This window comes from Lynx canadensis, chromosome C1 (assembly GCF_007474595.2).
Source record: "Lynx canadensis isolate LIC74 chromosome C1, mLynCan4.pri.v2, whole genome shotgun sequence".
Taxonomy (NCBI): Eukaryota; Metazoa; Chordata; class Mammalia; order Carnivora; family Felidae; genus Lynx; species Lynx canadensis.
The window spans coordinates 194,136,641-194,158,291 of NC_044310.1; the positions used below are offsets into that span (position 1 = coordinate 194,136,641).

The window sequence follows — 21,651 nt, forward strand, 5'->3', positions numbered from 1 at the left end:
CCCACGCCTCACAGTGACAGAGGAAGGAAAGGAAGGTATTTATAGAGACTCCCCCATCTCCCCCCCCAGGAGCAGAGAAGGTCCGCTGGGTGCCTCTGTTCCGAGGGCGCTGGTCTCCCTTTGGCGGCGGAGCGGGAATTCTCTGGAGCCCGGTGTGGCCGGGGCTCGGCAGGCTCTGGGTGGCTGCCACTCCCGCGGTCCCCACCGGGCGGCGGGCTGGCTGCGGCAGGAGGCGGGGCTGCCGCGCTCCCCGTTCCCGGACACTGCGGCGGGGGCACAGCCCCCCGGCCGAGCGGCCGCCGCATGGTGAGGAGGGGCCGGGGCGGGGCGCTGGGAGCGGGGAGGCGGGGCCGGCGCGGGGAGGCGGGGCCAGGGCGGGGCGGCCGCTAGGGGAGCCCGGGCCAGGGCGGCGCTCAGACTGGGCCGGGCGCTCGGGCTGCGCGGGCTCTCGGCGGCTGCGGGGCAGCATCCTCCTCCTCCTCCACCTCCTCCTCCTCTTCCTCCTCCTCCTCCACCTCCTCCTCCTCCTCCACCTCCTCCTCCTCCTCCTCCTCCCTCCTCGCGTCCTTTTCTTTCCTTCCGTTTCTTTCTCTTCTCCCTCTTCTCCTTCCCCTGCCCCTCTCCCCTTTTTCTCCTTGTCCGAGGCCTTAGTCCTCAGGTCCGTGAGCGCAGGCAGCGCCAGGGCGGGTGCATCCAGATTCTGCGTCCAGGTAAGAGAGCTGGTCGCCACTCTGGTTCTGTATTCGGTGCCCTTCCTTCCTCCGCCCAGCTTTCTGCTAGAGGGAGCCTCAGCTCGGAAACGGGTGGGACTGGAGAAGGGGCTGGGCTGTCACCTCTTGTCCTCTCTGCCTTGGAAGCCGGCACAGGTTGGTCGGCTATCCCGTCTCCCACCTGGCGGAAGCTTCAGGCCCGGCCTCTCCAGGTGTCACCACTGAGCACGGGAATGGGCGCTGCGCCTGGGCTCTAGATTTGTAGAGTGTGTGACCTTGTCAGGTACCACTTTGAAACCCGGGGAACTTACGTCGGGTTAGGATATCCATATTGAGAGCTAATATTACCTGAGCTGTAGAAAGAGGAGGAGTGGGTTATACAAAGGTAATGGAGGTGGGGGGGTGTGTGGAGAATTCGAGGTAGAGAATTTTTTTGTCCATCTAGCTGCAGAGAACTGCATACTGACGAATGAGTGAGTTAGAGAAGCCTTGTCAGTTTGAAATCATTTTCCTTGTAATTCTTCCAAAAACAGCTGGAAGAAAAAATTGATAAGTATAATTTTAGGCAAATGAGAAATCTATGATCGTGTTGAAGGGCGGGACACGAAAAAAAAATGTCTGGATGAGCCTGAGCGTTTACACAATATTTCTGTTTCAAACGATAGGGGTGAGAAAGCTGCACCTACAGTCCATCTATTCTTTTTATTTTTAAAGGCTTTTGGGGGCCCGCATTGCCAATTGCCCTCCTTCCCCAATGTAGTCTTTTGTTTAAGGGTGGAAATTTAAAGGAGTGTATGAAAGGAGAGGGGAGGTGTTGTGTTTGGGTGTGTGGAGGGGAGGGGAGGGGAGGGGAGAGTAAAGCAGATGGGGTCAGAAAAAAAGCATCTTTGGAAAACTGGAATTGATATTATATTGCTTGGCGTCAGGGCTTAAGGATTTTTGTCAGAAAATAAAAAGCTTTCATTAGCAACAAGCCCATTTATCACAATTACTGTGTGCCATCTGCTGTAAGCCCTTAGCACAATGATTCCAGGATACAGACCTTTAAAACTGACACAATGTGAAGGGTTTTTGTTTCAATGCATACACATACATACGATGTGTGCACTTGTGCACATCACACACACGCTTACACATATGTAATACACTGTATACAGAATATATACAGAAGAGAGTAACTGCTTAAAAGACAAATCTTTTAAAATTTATCTTTGAGGGTTTGGGGCTTATGGTGTGAATGAAATCTGTAGTGCAAAACAAAAAAAAAAAATTCTCAGGTGATATATAATTTTGAATGTGAGGCAGAAGGATTAATGGATGTTGGCAGGAACTAACTCAGATATTAAAGGTGTAATTTATTTAGAAATGGTTGGTCCTGGAGAGGAAATGACTGCAAACTGAAATTGAGGTTTGCAGCCGCAGTGAGGCGATGGAGAACAAAGCCTTTTATGTGAGCCACATTATGCAAAATGTCCCATGCTTGAACTTCAGGTACCAGCCCAGTGTAAAGCATAGCTTTGTCACTCTGTCATTTCACTGTGGGCAAATATATATATATATATTTGGCAATGGAAATAGATTAAACAAATAAAAGCCCTTTAGAGTGCCCAAGAGGAAGATTACAGCCTTTCACCTGAATGTGACACAGAACACCCATTTCACTGGGCATGTTTAATAGGTATGTTTAGGTAGAAATCTTTATGAATTTGTACATCCTAGGTGTTTCAGTCAACCCTCTCCCCTTCATGCACAAAGCATCGTCCCTCCAAGAAAAGGTAAATTGAATTTTTTCTTTCAATAAAGAATATTTATTTGTGTGTGTGGGTGTGTGTGTGTGTTTTAACCTTGATTTTCTGGTGATTTTATTTGATTATCATAGGTTTATATCTGTATGTATGATTTGTATATTATCAGAGCTATGGTGCCTTTAAGATTGTTGGCACAGGCTGTTTATCTGTTCATGATTTATTTGATTTTAATTTGTAGCATTTCACAGTTTGCTGTCATATTATTTAATTTACAAAAGTTTTTAAAAATTTTACACATAAGTGGAAAATTGTCTAATATGCATCTGGAGATCTTAGTAATTTAAAAATTGATCTTCCTTTAAGCGTTGTTTTGATTACCTTAATTTCTTTTTAAAAATATTTTTGAATGTTTATTTATTTTTGAGAGAGACAGAGATGGAGTGTGAACGGGGGAGGGGCAGAGAGAAAGGGAGACAGAATCCGGAGCAACCTCCAGGCTCTGAGCAAGCTGTCAGCACAGAGATTGACATGGGGCTTGAACTCACAAACTACAAGATCATGACCTGAGCTGAAGTCGGACACTTAACCAACTGAGCCGCCCAGGTGCCCCTATTACCTTAGTTTTCATTTCGTTTCTCTCCTATTTTCCCCCCTCTTTCTTGTCAAGTAACCCTGTTTCTTTCTGGTTGTCAGGGCTGCTTTCAGCTTCTAGTTGTGGCTAGACTACCAAAAGCAGAGATAGTTCTCTCAGGAATTTTGAGTGTAGGAATTGTTCATTCTCTGCAGCAACTCTCCCTCGGGATGACCTGTTTACAGCACCTTCTCAGGGAGGAGAAAGAGAAAGAATGTGCTGAGAGAGCATGACCCAGTGAAACAGCCATTACCTCATCGTAGTAGCTACTTCAGATTCATTGAGAGAGCAGACATCCTCTCAGTGGAAACCAAACACTGGAGCACACCCATCTCTAGGCAGAAGCCCTCCTCTTCCCATAGCAGCCTCTACTGATTTTGCTTTGCTGAGGTTAAAGAGATGTTTTCTCTTTTAAGTATTTCAGAGATCTTGAACTTGGACGAAAATATGTAGCCAGAAATGAAACTTGGCACAGAATCTGAGCCTGAAGGAACTATTTCATTCCTTTACCGCTTTTGGCTTAAATCAATTTGCAAATTTTCTAAACATCGGAAGGGAAAAGGAAGAAAAATATTTGTTACTGTATTTTTTGTATGTTTTCTTATGACACACATATTTTGTGTTGAATTTTACTAGCAACTGGATAATAGACTGGACCACTATGCTGTTTGAGAACTATAGCTGCATTATTGGAGTTGAAAATTAAATAGTTATTATGTTTGATTAGATGTATACATGACAATATGTACTTTCCTGAATTATTCATCAATATCCATAGGAGGCAGACCGTATGAAACCAATTGGGCAAGTTCAATTTTCAAGTTGATTATTCTGATTCATGAAGTCTTTTCAATGCTGAATTTCTTTGTGACAGATTAAAATAAGAATCTGAAATAAGAGTTATAGTAGATGACAACAGCACCCCTAGGTCAATACTGTATTTCCTAATGCTAAAAGTGGTCATTAGGTAAGTCATTACTAGATGCGTGAACCTGAAGATAACATTCTGAAGCTGTCATAAGCTCTTTTGTCTCTTGATACATGAGTTAAAGATGCTGTTAAGGTCTGCAAGTCACATCTGATTCTTTCAGATATATCAGTTCTTTTTGCTACTTTAATTCTCTCAATGCTTTTATTATCATCATCGTCTTGATCTATTCAGTGTACGCCTCTCATACAGGCGGCAGTATTTTGATCATTTCACCAGTTCTCTCCTCCCTTCACACCATTTTAATCTCACATCTGAATGTTAGACTTCTCTATTACTATTACTACTATTCTCTCATAGTATTGCTTTCAGTACAAATTAACTTTTAGGAGAACATTTATTCCTATTTATTTATTACACATCTATTAAGTTTCTACGAGATGCGAAGTATCATACGGGAGGCTATGTAATGACATACCAAAAAAAAAGGAAGACATAGTCCTTGGCTTTAAGAAACTTACAAATAAACTGAGGGTTTGTGGGGGGTGGGGGGGGGAAGTGGGTGATGGGCATTGAGGAGGGCACCTGTTGGGATGAGCACTGGGTGTTGTATGGAAACCAATTTGACAGTAAATTTCATATAAAAATATAAATAAAAATAAATAAGAGGAAAGAAACTTACAAATAAAGTTGGAAGGATTTGTTTCTTTTATAAGAGGTGACATTCAAATGAGTAGCTGTTGTATTACAGATATGACAGAGTGCAAGGGACTGCAATGCCCCAGCATCTCAAAGACAAGCTATTATGCATCACTTATATAAATGCCTTAATGTAGACGTACCTTCTTTATTCCATATATATTTTTTGAATTGGAGAATGACAAAACATAACTGTGTGTGTGTGTGTGTGTGTGTGTGTGCGCATATACATACCTACATAATGGAAATAGTAATAGCCCCTCAAATACTTCCATCAGTCAGCTGTAGAAAGTCATGTCATTAAATACTGTACAGCACATGAAAATTCAAATTCAGAGTTTTTTGGATATTCTCAAGGAATTATCTGTCCCAGGAATTGATTCCAGGCCTCAAAAGCAGTTAAAGAACTATGAAGTCAGAAGTGGTAGACAGAGGACCAAAATCAAGGGAAAGGGTCTATGGGAAAGTTTGGGTGGGTGGGTGGGAGTAGAGGAGATGAGGAATGAAAGCAAATTCTCAGTTGTTAATAGTTGTCCATTCAGGATGGAGAAGAGCCTGTGTCTAAGTGGGTGGGGAAGGAAGAAGTCCTTTTTTTCTACCTCCTCATAATATTTTGTTCATATTCCTCCCTTTCATTACTTTGAACTAAGGCCGTAGATGTTTCCTTATAAAATTTATAAAGGATGCTTATTGGAAGCCATTCTGTAGTGAATCAAAATTTTAAAAGAATGTGAGCACGATTAGTTGACGTTTTATGCAAAATGCTTTGAATCTAATCTTTGAACTTTATCTTTCCTGTTCAAGAGAAACAAGCTTTCCTTTGAGTGATAGTATTTTAACTGATATTTTTACTTATACATTTGAGGGAAATTCTGTGAGAATTTAGACAAACTAAAGAGCCCAGGATTTCCTCTTACAGTTGGTTAACTTGTACTGTGGCTTTGGGGAAAGTTGAAAACAATTTACTTCCATTAAAACACACCAGAAGAGGCAAAAATCTTTTTTTTTTTTTTCAACGTTTTTTTTTATTTATTTTTGGGACAGAGAGAGACAGAGCATGAACGGGGGAGGGGCAGAGAGAGAGGGAGACACAGAATCGGAAACAGGCTCCAGGCTCTGAGCCATCAGCCCAGAGCCTGATGCGGGGCTCGAACTCACGGACTGCGAGATCGTGACCTGGCTGAAGTCGGACGCTTAACCGACTGTGCCACCCAGGCGCCCCAAAAATCTTTTTTTTTTTAATTTTGCTTTTTTGTTATGTTAACAATCCTTTAGAGAAAACAATATCTTTGGCGCCTGGGTGGCTCAGTTGGTTAAGCGGCCGACTTCGGCTCAGGTCATGATCTCACGGTCCGTGAGTTCGAGCCCCGTGTCGGGCTCTGTGCTGACAGCTCAGAGCCTGGAGCCTGCTTCAGATTCTGTGTCTCCATCTCTCTCTGACCCTCCTCTGTTCATGCTATCTCCCCCTGTCTCAAAAATAAATAAATGTTAAAAAAAAAAATTAAAAAAAAAAGAGAAAATAATTTCACTTATAAGATCACACAGCTTGACTTTGCCCTTCTTTCTTTTCTTTGCTCCTTCCTTTCAATTTGTGCAAAAATCATTGATCATTAGAAAGGTGCCAATACTATTTTTATTAAAATTTATTTTCCATTACACCTATATTTCTCATTTAACATGAAGTTTTTATGCTACATTCTCCTCCTCCTTAGCATTCCATCCCTATCTTGGCTCTTTCTTTGATCCTACCTTTTATATCCTCTAGCCTTGAATAATCTTTTCCTTGTATTCTAGTGTTTGCTCATGTTCCCTTCTTCTAGAAGGCCTTTGTGAATCTGGAAGAAAAGTTACTACCTTGTTTCTTCCCGTGATTGGAACCAAGTTTCCCCAGGTTCTCTTATCTTAAACATAAATTCTCATCCCAACTGTGTCCTCACCAGCCTTCTTTAAATTAATTTTTTAAAAAATCTGCAGGTAATGGTACATCTAAATGACTAATTGTTTTCAAAATGAAAAATTTGGTTAACCGACTGCTATTTTTGTCATTTTGTTCACCTTAAGCCGAGTAAAATGGTTCAGCTATTTTTATAAATTAAATCGACTAGTAAAGTCAATCCATTATCTTCATTTTATGCTGCTTAACTAACTCCACAGATATATACCTAATACTTGGAGTACTAGCTAGTCAATGACTATTCTGAAAATGCTGAACCAAATTAATTCAGTTTCATATAAAATATTTCTGATTAAATTGCTCTGAACAACATCGTCATTAGCCATCTTGAATCCATTTCAAAATGATCATAAAGCAGAGTGCCTGACTATCCATGAGGATATTTCATCACTTAATTGTCCAGGTCTATTACATATAAAGCAAACTCATAAGTAAATACACAAATTCTATTAATTTGAGGTCCGCTAATCATGCCAATATCAGCCTTTCACATTACTTTAAGTGTTAATGGCTTTATAGTTGACTATGTTTTATTGCTGTAACAATTTTAACAGTACTGTGTTGTATTGTTAATGGACAGCAGTGAAATTCTCTAATGAATTGATATGAAAAAGTGTTCTTAATTTTATTGGCTAGAAAGAATGATGCAACATCAGTTGCATTGACATGAAAGCAATTAAGTAATGCTCAGCTTTGAAATTTCATTATTTGGGCATTGTGTCTTTCAAAATTGTAATTTAGTCTTTCCTTAAGCGTATACATGCTTTTGGCAGAACAATATTTTAAACAATATGCTGCTCACTTTTTGTTGATGTTTGTATGAGATACCATATTCCTTTGGCCCTTTTTAAAAAGAAGCAAAAAAGTTTAAGCATTCAGTTATGCATTCTCTTTTTGATAATGAGTACTGTATAGCTAGGAAAAGCTCTCACTCATTAATTTACTGCACATGTTTATCATTTATTGTTGAACAAAAATTTGCAATCTGTAGCATACAATTTCTTCAGGGAACAATAATATGGAGTCATAGTACATGTAACAATTTATGAACACATGAAATTTGTTTTCCTTCTGTTTCACAAAGGGCTTGCATGGTGTTGTGTGTGTATGTGTGTGTGTTTGTGTGTGTGTGAGATAATCTAAGACAGCCTATTATAACTATGCCATTTTTTGTAGTTGAAATAAATTATTTCACAATCAGTTGATTTAGAGAAAATTAAAATTTTACTATGATGTTCCACATGAGAACTTTTGGTATTAAATACATTTTTAGAGGCAAAACAATGATATGGGTGTTCATTAATGAAATTAAATTGTATTAATTTCAACCTATTTGTGTACTTTTCTGTTTAGAGATAATAGTCCAGATTCCATTGTCCATTGTTGAAATCAAATGATAAGGCTAAATATTGTGCTCAAATAAAAATATCTGTCTTGATCAAGTCAAAATGTCCTAAAATGAAATATTGGCCACTTAAGTTTATCTTTTAAGAAGTTTAGGTGGCACTGCTTTTGCATATAAAATGCAATTTATCTTCATTGCAACAGGAGAAGCTTGAGTTGATGGAACTTTAGAAATTTTACTGCCAAGAAAGCATTAAAACACTAAGCATCCTACTGAAAGCCAAATCTCTTCTAAAACAATAAAGTGAGTATGGTCTAGCATTATTTAAATGGACTTTAGCCATCGTGTCTCAATCTAAAGCTTGCCTCATTCATAGATTACGTGATGGAAATTATTATAGACTACTGAATGGCCTTTGGTGAAATTGAGATTTTGTGGGTTTTTGTTTTTTTTTTAAGTTCTCTATTTCAGACTCAGTCACCAGTTCCATGATTTTTGTTCCTTTTGTTTTAAATAGGACTACATTATATGAGGGTGGTCACTATCAAAATTAGAATTTATGAAAACTGCACAATTCTGGATAATCTCACAGCCCTATATCAGCCCCTTCTTAAAAACTACATGGGGGTATGTGATAAGAATCCAAATGTTCATTAAAAAGCTGATATTGAAAATGAGTAAACTGAGGGGTGCCTGGGTAGCTCAGTTGGTTAAGTGTCTGACTTCAGCTCAGGTCATGATCTTGTGGTCCATGAGTTTGAACCCCACGTTGGGCTCTGTGCTGACCTCTCAGAGCCTGGAGCCTGCTTCGGGTTCTGTGTCTCCCTCTCTGTCCCTTCCCCATTTACGCTCTGTCTCTCTCTGTGTCTCAAAAATGAATAAATGTTAAAAAAAATTTTTTTAATTAAAAAAAAAAGAAAATGAGTTAACTGATTTTTGGTTTTTAAAAATTTTTTTTTTCAACGTTTATTTATTTTTGGGACAGAGAGACACAGAGCATGAACGGGGGAGGGGCAGAGAGAGAGGGAGACACAGAATCGGAAACAGGCTCCAGGCTCTGAGCCATCAGCCCAGAGCCTGACTCGGGGCTCGAACTCACAGACCGCGAGATCGTGACCTGGCTGAAGTCGGATGCTTAACCGACTGCGCCACCCAGGCGCCCCCTGATTTTTGGTTTTTAATAAAATATTTTCCTGGGGTGCCTGGGTGGCATAGCCAGTTAAGCATCTAGCTCTTGATTTTGGCTCAGGTCATGCTCTCATAGTTTGTGAGATTGAGCCCCACGTCAGGCTCTGTGTCAACAGCGGGGAGCCTGCTTGGGATTCTGTCTCTCTCCCACTCTCTCTTTCTTTTTCTCTCTCAAAAATAAATAAATATTTTTAAAAAATAAAATATTTTCCTTTTGCTTCTAATTTATTTGTACTGTATATAACAGAGTAGCTCTTCATAACCCTATTAATTAGTAGCTTCGAAGGATTATGTGCTTACGTACCTGGAAACATAAGATGACATTAATGTATTCTTTAGTTTTATGCCTCTGCCTCATTGCAGAAAGGACATTAGTTCTTAAGGCTTGCTAATTATACATGAACTAGATGATGTTTGAAGGGGAAGAGGGACTGTCAAGAGAAAATGATGTGAACCTTTGACATACGTGTGAACAAACCGGTACACAGAGCTGTTAAGTGACTTACCCAAGGTCCTGAGGAGCAGAGCCAGGCCTAAAACTGTCATTATGGATTCAACTCAGAGCTTGTTAAGGGTGCCAGTGAAGAACCATTCCACTCTGACTTTCTGTTTCCAATTCTGATTATATTGTCGTTTTCTGAGCTGAGGGGTTTAGGTGAAGTGACAATCATACCTGCCCAACTTTGTGATCCTACTGTGACTTTCTCATGGACACCAAAGAGGGAGGGACTTGGAATTCTAAGGCCATTCCAACCAGCTCCATGCCAGCCACACTTCAGAAATTGTTAAGACTAAACCTGATCCAGGAAACACTGACTGGGCTCCTGCCCAGGGCCATTCCTGTGGTTTGGATCTCTTAAAACAGAAGTTTAAACTCTCTGGGGATGTGTGCCCAGACTCAAGGTACTTGGGAAGCCAAGGAGCTTTTCTCTGAGCTTGAACTATCCATACTGATGCTTCTAGATTGATGGAGTCTGTGTTTAAACTTGGCTGTATGTACAAGGGAATTCAACAAAAATAGCCAGATTGAAACTTTTTTCTGACCTATAGCAACATGAAATTTTCTCAAAAATAGCTTTCCTTTTGTGTTTCCCCCAGCTTTAATATTTTTAGCTAGGAGGAAGTGAGCTAGAAAGGCTGTGGGCCTCTGTGTCTGTGCCTGTTTCCCTCTTTCTTACTCTTGTATGTCCTCCTGTTTCTGTTTCCAGTGCTCCATCCCTCTTGGATTTTGCTTCTTCCAAGGAGACAGCAAATTAAATAAGAATTAGGTGTTGCTATGGTTACTATGTTCAGTAGAGCTTCACCTGCACCCACATTGCTTAGGCGTTGTAGAGTCTTAAGTTGACAAATATTTGAAAGGCATGAAAAGCATCTTGGAGGAAAGAAATTAAGCAGAAGCCATGCTTAAATATTTAAAGAGGAACATATTCCTAGTCACTGAAAACTGAAACGATATCACTACCTAGGGAATGAAGGAATTCTAGTGTTACCCTTCTGTTAGAGAATGTTATATAGCAGGTCCTGTTTATCTAGATGAACATGTTTAATCGCCCGTCAGAATCGGAGTGACTTTTATCAGTGAGTAGATGTAACAGAATTCCTTAAAATATTTTCCATGTACATTTGTGAAAGACTGTGTTGTGCATATTGTCTTTCTCTGGGATGTTTTTATTTTGAGCCATAAATACAGGAAAAGTTATCTTAACTGCACACCACGAATCTATACTTTATAAAGGCAAATTTTAAAAAATTAAGATATTCCTTGCTCTTCTTTGTTGTGGTTTATTGAATTTGATAATCTGAAAATCTAAATGATCTTTAAGAAATTAAAATGGTATTCTTCCTTGGGAAGGATTCACTCTCTGTCTTTTTTCCACTTAAATATCAGGCTAGTGAGCCGTAAATATTTCTAGTGTCATCGCCCATAAATCATTCATTATTTATTTAACAAAAGGTTATTGGATCCCTAGTATACATCAGAATTTTTCTAAATGTGTAGGAAATTGGGACATAGCATACAAATTCCCGCCTTTATGTAGCTTATAGTCTAATAACAGGAGACAGAAACTAATAAATAAGTGAATGAACATTTGAAGCATGAAGAAATGCTATAAGAAAGAGGAAACAAAAGCATATGATAACGCTTATTTGGGATGGGATAGGCTGCCTTTATAGACTCAAGTAATGAGAAATAGCCATGGGAATGTGGGCGGGCAAGAATTTTCAAGCTGTGGGGACAGCGTAAACAACAGCCTTGAAACAGGAAGAAGCCTGGCGTATTGGAGAAACAAATACAAGGCCAATGGCACTGGAATCTAACGAACACGATAAAGGGTTGGAGAGGAAATCGGGGCAGAAGGCAGGTGCCAGGCCACATAGGTCCTCTTGATGAGGGGTTTGACTTTTATGTGACTTGCAGTGCTTTCTGATTTTTAAGGTAGTAGAAGCAGAATTTTTTGAGAACCTCATAAAAGCTTCCAAAGATTAATTATATTATCTAAGTCCCTATGGACATATCTGTATCTTATTCACTAATGTGTTAAATCACAAGAGAGAAATAATTTAGAAAATCAAAAATCAATGGTGGGGGTAAAATTAGACGTGTGTTAACCTGGTCTAATATAACAGTTTAAACATAGGCAACCCTTGAGGTGATGGGTGGCTAAGTTAAGCATCCGACTTTGGTTCAGGTAATTATTTGGCAATTCATGAGTTTGAGCCCAGCATCAGGCTCTGTGCTGACAGCTCAGAGCCTGGAGCCTGCTTCAGATTCTGTGTCTCCCCCTCTCTCTGCCCCTCCCCTGCTCGCACTCTCTCTCACTCTCTCAAAAATAAATAAACATTAAAAATTAAAAAAAAAAAAAGGGGCGCCTGGGTGGCGCAGTCGGTTAAGCGTCCGACTTCAGCCAGGTCACGATCTCGCGGTCCGTGAGTTCGAGCCCCGTGTCAGGCTCTGGGCTGATGGCTCGGAGCCTGGAGCCTGTTTCCGATTCTGTGTCTCCCTCTCTCTCTGCCCCTCCCCCGTTCATGCTCTGTCTCTCTCTGTCCCAAAAATAAATAAACGTTGGAAAAAAAAATTAAAAAAAAAATTAAAAAAAAATAAATAAACATAGTAAACCAAATTGTGTCATTTTCTTTAGGTGTTGGAAAATTATGTATATAAGTAATTTTAACCTCTTGTAGCCTTTTTGCACCCCAAACTAACCTTTAAAAAATAAATCCAAACAGAAAAGTACAAGTATGTATATGAGAAAAGAACCCCAAATCATTTTAGTTTCAATATGGATTTGTTCTTTGGCTATTTCCCCACAGCAGCTTTATTGTAAACAAGTCCAGGTGCCAAGCAACAACCAACATTGTACTGAAATTTCTAAATAAATTAAATAACAGAGCAACACATATTTTGCTTCACATATTTTGCACATATTATTAAGGCAATAGCTTAAATCTGAGAATTTATAAGTGAGCTGATCCAATTTCCTGATGATATTGGATCACCTGTGTGATTAATGATCATGCATATATTATACTAAAATATTTAATATACTTTTCATATATTTGTAGATCTAATGTGATGCTCTGTTGAGCTTAGCATTAAACACAGTTTGCCAGACATTTGATTGATTTTACCTCTGGCATACTGCAAGGCTGTTAACGTTTTCTCTAGGCATTCCTCAGTAGAAAAGAGAATTATTTTTTTTTTTGTTCATTCATGTAATGTTATTTTCCAGACATTTCAATATGCCACATAATGTAGGAGAAATTAGTATTTTTATTTTATAAGGAAGAATTGAATTAATGTTGATTTTTCTTCAAGCTTCTTTTCTTGACTCCATTTTGTTTTGTTTTTAGGATTAATTAAATCATAATGTTAATTGGTTTTATGTGGAACCATTAGATAGAGTGATATATCTATTTCCCAGATTTGCGGTTACTCAACTTAAATATTAGAAGTATGAATAACAAACCAAGAAATAATTCTGATATATATATTTTTTTTTTAATTTTTTTTTTCAACGTTTATTTATTTTTGGAACAGAGAGAGACAGAGCATGAACGGGGGAGGGTCAGAGAGAGAGGGAGACACAGCATCGGAAACAGGCTCCAGGCTCTGAGCCATCAGCCCAGAGCCCGACGCGGGGCTCGAACTCACGGACCGCGAGATCGCGACCTGGCTGAAGTCGGACGCTTAACCGACTGCGCCACCCAGGCGCCCCCTGATATATATTAAATCAAATAGTATTCTTAGAATTTTATTCAAATGTGGGCTTCTTAATATTGAGATATCACTAAGCATCAAATATAGTGGAACATGTTATTTCAAAGGATTGATGATCAGGCTTTAAAAAGAAACAGTAATTTTCTTCTAAATATACAACCATGCTTATGCTATGGAATATAAAATATACAGCATATTGCTGTCCCCTAGTTGACATTCACTAGAGACGTGAGACACAAAACTAAAAAAGAATATAGTGCACAATAAGGTAAATGATATAGTATGGCCTATAAATGCTTTGCAAGTTCAGAAGAGGGAGGTATATCACCATGTGTAGAAACTGAAGATTTTGTGTGGGAAGCAGAATGTGGAGTGGGGCTGTATAAGTGGCTGGGTTTGGAAAAGTGCCCAGGTAGGACAGTTGTGAAAGCAAAGGCAGGGAGGTGACAATGAGCAAGGTAAACCAGATTGCCAGCAATAGAGGATTCCGTTAAGAGAACAATGGGATTGGAAGATAGTCCTGGGTTTGTAGAGGTCCTTAAACACTGGACTTAGTAGAGGTTTTGGTTTTATCATTAAGGCCACTGGAGGCAAGCGTTTGGAAATTAGTGAGGGATTTTGACCTGGGGAATGGCAAGAAAGCATGTGATACCCTAAGATTAGCAAGACAAATTTGAGAGAACAGAATGGCAGGTTTAGAATTTCTACGTATGGCATAGCCTAGAGACACCAACCTATTTTGAGTACGAGACTAAAAGATTTGTTTGGGAGCTCTGGTTTCAGACATTTTCATGAACAGTTAAAGAAAATATCAATACCAACAAATGAAAGTAGGTGACACCGATAGAGATGGAATGAGGAATGTCAGCTCTTTGACATTTTTTGAAAGATAGATTTGAGGAAGCCCAAAGAGTTAGAAGCCAGGTAGAACTGCAGTTAGTAATATGAGCCTCTACTGGGGTGATGTCACATGCGTGCAAAATATGTACTTTTAAAAAGAATTGGCTTTGGAAGATAGCAAAGAATTTAGGACAAATTTCAATACAGCTCCTCTGATTTCTAGGCTATATTGGAAATGGACTACATGACTTCACAAATTACTATAGTAAACAGTGACTGAAAAATCAATGAAATGTGTGTGTGTTTAAGTAAACAGATTTTTTTTTGTAAAAAATTACAAAATTATTTTTGTTATTTAGTTCTGATTTTAAATATTTGGATTCTTAAAATGTTTGACATCTTTATAACTAATATCATATGGTTATATGTAAGCTATTTTGTAAAAGGCCAGATAGAAAATGTTTAGGCTTTGTAGGTCACATACACTCTCTGTCCCCAATTACTCAGCTCTGTTTTGTAACAAGAAAGCAACCATAAGTAATATGTAAACCACTGGGTATTGAAGTGTTTCAATAAAACTTTATTTACAAATAAAGGTGATAGGCCCATTTGACCTGTGGACTGTAACTTACCAACTCCTGGCATGTAGTGTCCTGTTTTGGCATAGATCTAGAAAATGTCTTTGAAATTATGTAACCGAACATATTAGAACATATCAGAACATATTAGAAACTATAGAACTTGTCCTAAGCCACTGGGTTAGTTTCATCATATGGGCATGGATTGTGTTTACATTATTTTTTCCTCAGCCTCTGGTAACTTCAGAATAAAATTGTGTTCCATTTCCAAAACTGTTTGAACCTATAGTTAATACATTTCACATACTAACTCTTCTATGCTTTACTTTCTTACTTATGATTTTCTTTTGTCCTTATCTTTTGAACCCTTTTTTAGAACAAGGTAAGATAAAATAAGGCTCCTTTCTATATTTTCATGAGAGAGCCATTTTTAATTAAAGTCTGTGTGCAGAGAATTCTTACTTTCCAGGAGTGAAGGTGGTGTGGCATTTCAATCATGTTTGCTATTAAATTAGGACAGATTGCATTGCTCTTGTTACCCTATTTACACAACTGAAATAGTTTTCTCACACATAAACTGTAACTTTTATGTGAATATGATATCAGAGGACATTTATTAAATCTGTTATCCTCACATTAAAAAAAATGGGATGGTTTGTTGCTTCTGAACATTTCACTGTGTCTGTGGTCACAAATGCCTTTCAAATGAGTTTTAAACCCTCAGGATTCAAGTGATCCTGGCAGGAAGCTGCTAAAACTCAAATATTTTCTCTCTTTTATGAGTACATGAACATGGAAATAGTCTGGGGATTAGGATTCAGATAATTTAAATATTGTTCTCTTTCTCTCCAGAATGCTGTGTGAGATTTTCTCACTCCAAATTGAAATCTGGGACTCATGGTATAAGAAACTACGAGTTTTAATTTGTTTTGTTTTGTTTTACATACTCTTCTTGTGAAATGATACTGTTGCCTTCTGATTTCAGTAAGACCTTGTTAATACATTGGAATTAAATAGTTGGACAATTTTTGACCATCCAGTTAAATTAATAGTGAGATGTTTTTGTTTTACTCTTCTAGATATGGTATAATGGACAAGGGAGCTCTTAGCCTGAAAAAAAAAAAAAAAGTGTTATCAATTAGGTGCAACTTGGTAATGATCTTTAGACCTACCCAAGGAGAGTGACATAGGAAATGGTAAATGTGTACATGTATCTACACGGGATGTAGTTAACACTGAAACAATGTTTCAAATTTTGGATAACTATGTTTTACAATTAGTTATAATATCTAATAATAGAAGAAAAATTGACCCGGTATTGGAAAAATTTATACCAAATCTAATGAGAATTTCATTTTGCACTTAAAATATAATTTAGTAGGGCACCTGGGGGGCTCAGTGGTTAAGTGTCCGACTTTGGCTCAGGTCATGATCTCGCGGTTTGTGGGTTCGAGCCCTGCATGGGGCTCTGTGTTGACAGCTTGGAGTCTGGAGCCTGCTTCAGATTCTGTGCCTTCCTCTCTCTCTCTCTGTCTGTTCCTCTGCTCATGTGGTTTTTTTTGTTTTAAATAATAAAAATAAAAAAATGTAATTTACAGAATTTTATTCTGTCACTACTTAAATTAATAAAATTTAAAATTTAAACACTTAAAATTATTCATGAGTATATACATGTACAACTATGTACATTGACTGGTCATTGAAGATCTATAAAAATTTCTTTCCACATCTGAAGTTAGAGAGGACAAAATGGAGAACAGAGAGGAGAATCATATGGCAATCACTTTGCTTAACTCCAGCTTTATTTGCATTATTTCTGTGAGCCCACATTGTTGCTGTTTCATTTGTTATTTGTAAGACTACACACTTAATTACATAATTCCACAACTATGTGTGATTGCCAAGGTCCACATTTATTAATACCTATACTCCTCTGAACAAGATGCCTAATGTGTGTGCACGTGCATATGTACCTGTATTTATGTGTATGATTTACAAAGGGCAACTTGTCTTAGCATAGACTCATAAAGGAAATGCCCTCCAAATAAATCTACAACCACCTTGGCCCTTCTTTTGTTATCTTTAAAACGAGGATAGCTGCTGGGGCACCTGGGTAGCTCAGTCGGGTGAGCATCTGACTTCGGCTCATGTCATGATCTTGTGGTTCATGGGTTTGAGCCCTGCATTGGGCTGCTGACAGCTCAGAGTCTGGAGCCTGCTTTGGATTCTGTGTCTCCCCCTCTCTCTGCCCCTCCCCCACTTGCATTCTGTCTCTCTCCCTAAAAAATAATAAACATTAAACTAATTTTAAAAAATGAGGATAGCTGCCAAAGATCTCTCAGGCTTTTGTTTTGTTTTGTTTTTAGGTATAAGAATCTGGAAGCCAAATTAGAGCTATCTTTTAGGACAGGATTTCTTGTTTCTAGGTAGCAAAACATGGTGAACAAAATGCTCTACCTTCCACAATTATAGTTCCAAAGAAGAAAGGCAGTGACAGAATTATCATATTTAAGAGATGTCTAGGGGTGCTGGGTAGCTCAGTCAGCTGGGCGTCCAACTCTTGATTTCAGCTCAGGTCATGTACTCAAGGTTCATGAGTTCTACATGGAACTCTGCACTGACAGCAAGGAGGCTGCTTGGGATTCTCTTTCTCCCTCTCTCTCTGACCCTCCCGTACTCATGCACACACACACACTCTCTCTCTGTCTCTATCTCCGTCTCTCCCTCCCTCTCACCCTCTCAAAATAAATAAACATCAAAAAGAGGGAGAGAGATGTCTGTCACCCAGTGGTTATATTAGCCAGTTGGAAACTATGGAACTGTGCAGACTTTTTGGACATAAGGCTTAGCAGTTCACAACATCTTAAGTCAATGTTATCATTGACTTAAGTATTGACAAGTATCATCTTTAATGATGAATTAAAAACTTTCTGTTACATTTCACTTAGATTTCTAAGTCATTGTATGTAGGCTATAAACATTTTCACAGAGTAGTTCTTTGAAAAATTCAATAATTTCATTATTAGAGAATGTGATGTTATAGTTAGTATATAATTTTTCTTTGCTTGTTTGTACAGTAACTACAATATATCCCTACTGCTAAGAAAATTTTGTGAAGGGAGTGGTCAACAAATATTTTTGAAAGAATGAACAATTTTAGATAAAGTTGTTTAGAATCCCAACTTATTTAGTACTGCACCCAAAAGGAAATGATGGCTCTTTTTTTGGGTGGTAATATTTTATTTTATTTTTTTTTTAATTTTTTTGTCAACGTTTATTTATTTCTGGGACAGAGAGAGACAGAGCATGAACGGGGGAGGGGCAGAGAGAGAGGGAGACACAGAATCGGAAACAGGCTCCAGGCTCTGAGCCATCAGCCCAGAGCCTGACGCGGGGCTCGAACTCCTGGACCGCGAGATCGTGACCTGGCTGAAGTCGGACGCTTAACCGACTGCGCCACCCAGGCGCCCCCTGGGTGGTAATATTTTAAAAATCAATACTGTCTCTTTCTCTTAAAAAAAAAAAAAAAAGCCATTTGTCTAAAATCTCAATCTTTACCTTTGTACAAGACGTAGAAAGCATTATCAGTCTACACTCTTATTGAGACCTTGAGAAAGTTTTTGAGTCCCCGGGCCTCAGTTTTCTAATCTACAAAATGAGGAGATGAATTCCATTGTCTTTAAGACTGCTTCACATTCTATAGTGAATTGAAAGGACATCGCCTTAATTTCCACTTTTGCACAAATCAGTTTTTCATGTTAGCTAGCTATTTGGCCAGCAAAGATTTCAGTGATTAAAGTGCTGTACAGATAAGTTTTTTAATTTATTTTTTATTAGGGAAAGCTGAATGTCACCAAGAAGGTTGGCATTATGAGATGTCTTTCACACTTTATCCATTGTGGGCACCTTCTTTATATTCAGCAAATGCTTACTAAGAACCAGTTATGAGCCCCCTGCTGTGGTGAGTCATGTTAACCGTATGAGGAAAAAAACAAGACTGCATCCTTACTCTCCAGAAACTTATTACAGGGTAGGGGAAGACAACCAGGTCACATGCTTTGGATAACTAAACAGTCTATAAATGAACACTTACAGCACATCACTAATTTCCCTGTGTCAAGTACATGGAGGAGGAAGTGTGTATGGGCCAGCTTTGACTAGGAACCAAGTCATGGTATGGTTATGAGTGGTACAAATACTGTGAGCTGATGGAGAGATGAGACTGTGACAAGGCTTTAGGAAAAGATGGAAGCAACTCTACACACGTGGCAAATATTTGCCCTTCTTATAGCCAGTGGGAATTAAAAAAAAAAAAAAAGAAGAAAAGAATTGTTTTTGAAAAAGCTATTTTGTAATAGAAGGACAATAAAAATGTTCTGTTCACTAATATATATGATGCACATTTTATTTCTTTGTGTGGTAAGTCTTCCATCGAAATCATTATGGAGAAAATATTTCTCATGACTCCTTTAAGTTAATTAAGTTAATTTTGTTAATTCCAGATGATCTTTAAATGTCCATTTAAATTCTATGAGAATGACTTCTGCTTCAAATGGAAGTCCTTTGGAAGACATGACGCTTTGAAAAGGTTGGAAAGGAGGAGGAGGTGTGCCCAGAGGATTTATTGTACCATTTTTTCAAAGCAGAGGCCAGCTGTTTTGGAACTAGAATTAAAATGTAAATTATCAAAGGAGGATAATGAGAGCCATTCCTTTCAGACAATGCCCAGTGCAATCCGAGTAAGCAAAGGGTTTGGGAAGATTTTCTACTATGCACAAGTCACGGATGATGAACTCAAAGGCTGGGAGGGAAGTGATTTACAAGAACCCAACTGGACACAACCCATGGATTGTCTAGTACTCTGGACAGCTGAGTTCATTGAGGAACAGACCTTCAGTTCTGCTGGGACTGAATCCAAATCACGAGGTAACTGTACAGAATTGAGGAAGTCACTGCATCAGTACCATGGCAGGGCTGTAAATTGAACTATGGTGCTGGCATGAGTTGCATTTCAATTTATGTGGTTTTATGAATCAAAACAGAAGTCTTTGAGTACAGGGCAACAGTCAGTGCCACATGGGAACAAAATAGAAAGATTAAGCATGAGCTTGTTCAGGATTTTCTACATAAATCAGAGGACAAAAACCCATGAAAGCTTTCAAATGCAAGGATTTTCATGAATAAATTAGCTTTTATTTAAAATTAAAAAAAAATTAATGTTTGTTTATTTTTGAGAGAGAGAGAGAGAATGCGAGCATGAGCAGGGGAGGGGCAGAGAGAGAGACACAGAATCTGAAGCCGACTCCAGGCTCTAAGCTATCCTATCAGTGCAGAGCCCAATGTGGGGCTCGAACTCACGAGCTGTGAGATCGTGACCTGAGCCCAAGTCAGATGCTCAACCGACTGAGCCATTCAGGCACCCCTATTTAAAAAAATTTTTATACATTTATTTATTTTTGAGAGACAGAGTGAGGCAGAGCACAAGTGGGGGAGGGGCAGAGAGAGAAGGAGACACAGAATCTGAAGCAGGCTCCAGGCTCCAAGCAAGCGGTCAGCACAGAACCTGATGCGGGGCTCGAACCCACGAACTGCGAGATCATGACCTGAGCTGAAGTCAGTCATTTAACTGACTGAGCCACCCAGGTGCCCCAAATTAGTTTTTATTTTATTTTTTTTGTTCAAATTTAAGTGCTTCATAAAAGATCCAAAAGGCTACATGTAAGTCATACAGGTATATGTTCATTTGAACTGACCTTTTGGTCCTAGTATTTAATGTCGCTGTTACTCAGACATCACGCTTCTGTAATGAAGAAATCAAATGTCAGTGAGGAAAAAAAAAATGGGGAATATATATATAATTTATATTTGGGTTTTACACAAACTGTGAAAGAGAGTAAAATAACTTTAAACTCTAAGATTTTGGGGTATGGAGCCTTACACATTTTTTTATGAAAAAGTGGTCAATAATTGTCTTTTATATGACCATAAAGTTTATTTGCGTTGGCGAACAATTTCTATAGTGTTCTAAAATCAGATCAGCTAAAAATCAGATCAGAGTTAATGTCTGAAATAATAAGGGGTTTGATTAGTAAATAAATATTTAATTACAAGCTTAAATTTTAGCACCTTTCCTTACCCCCAACCCAGTGTTTCATTTAGATCCATGACTCTTTCTCTTTATGCACTCTTGCTGGTTTATTTGTTCCATTTTTTGAGCCTTAACAATCGTCTGTATTCTCATAACTCTCTAATCTGTGTCTCCAGCTTAGATTTCTTCTCTGGAGACTCAGATTCATATACTCCAATACCTACCAGGTAGCTCTGCTTGGGTTCTGTGGGCATCTGAAACTCAACATGTTCATAAGGAAACTGATTCCAACATCCGTCCTGCATTCCTCTTAGAGTCCCTGTTGTATGTAATGGAATTATTCCAAGTCAGAAACCAAAGGTCATCCTAGACTTCTCAAAATATTTCCTACATGTATTTTCCTTTCAGCTTTTTCTCCTTTTCATCCCCTACTCTCACTGGTTTTTCACCTTTTATCTGTAATATAGCAATTAATTTTCCTGTCTCCAATCTTTTCCTATTAAATTCCATCTTTATATGAACTGGAGTGATCTTTCTAAACTGTGTATCTATCTAGATTACTCTTCTCCTTAAAATCCTGAATCTATTATCTTTTTCACATAGCTTCTAAAGGCATGTAAATTAAGTACGCTGTCTCTTCTTCAATCGTATTGTCAGCCAGTCACTCCCTGCGTGTATTTTTGGCCACCCTCAGAACTACCAAACTACCAAACTACCGATGAC

The 21,651-nt window shown here is 38.7% G+C and overlaps 1 protein-coding gene across 26 annotated transcripts in view; it reads left to right on the plus strand.

Annotated features, from left to right (window-relative positions):
- Positions 1-415: 415 nt before the first annotated feature.
- The window catches only part of MAP2 (microtubule associated protein 2), a 285,416-nt gene continuing 264,180 nt past the window's right edge, over positions 416-21,651 (plus strand). For 24 of the 26 annotated variants that reach the window (XM_030325882.1, XM_030325881.1, XM_030325892.1 and 21 more), the window contains exon 1: positions 599-710. The gene's annotated coding sequence lies outside the window, so the exon portion shown is untranslated. Of the gene's footprint in view, positions 711-21,651 lie in introns of all 26 variants that reach the window. The other 2 variants (XM_030325899.2, XM_030325900.2) reach the window with 1 other exon arrangement.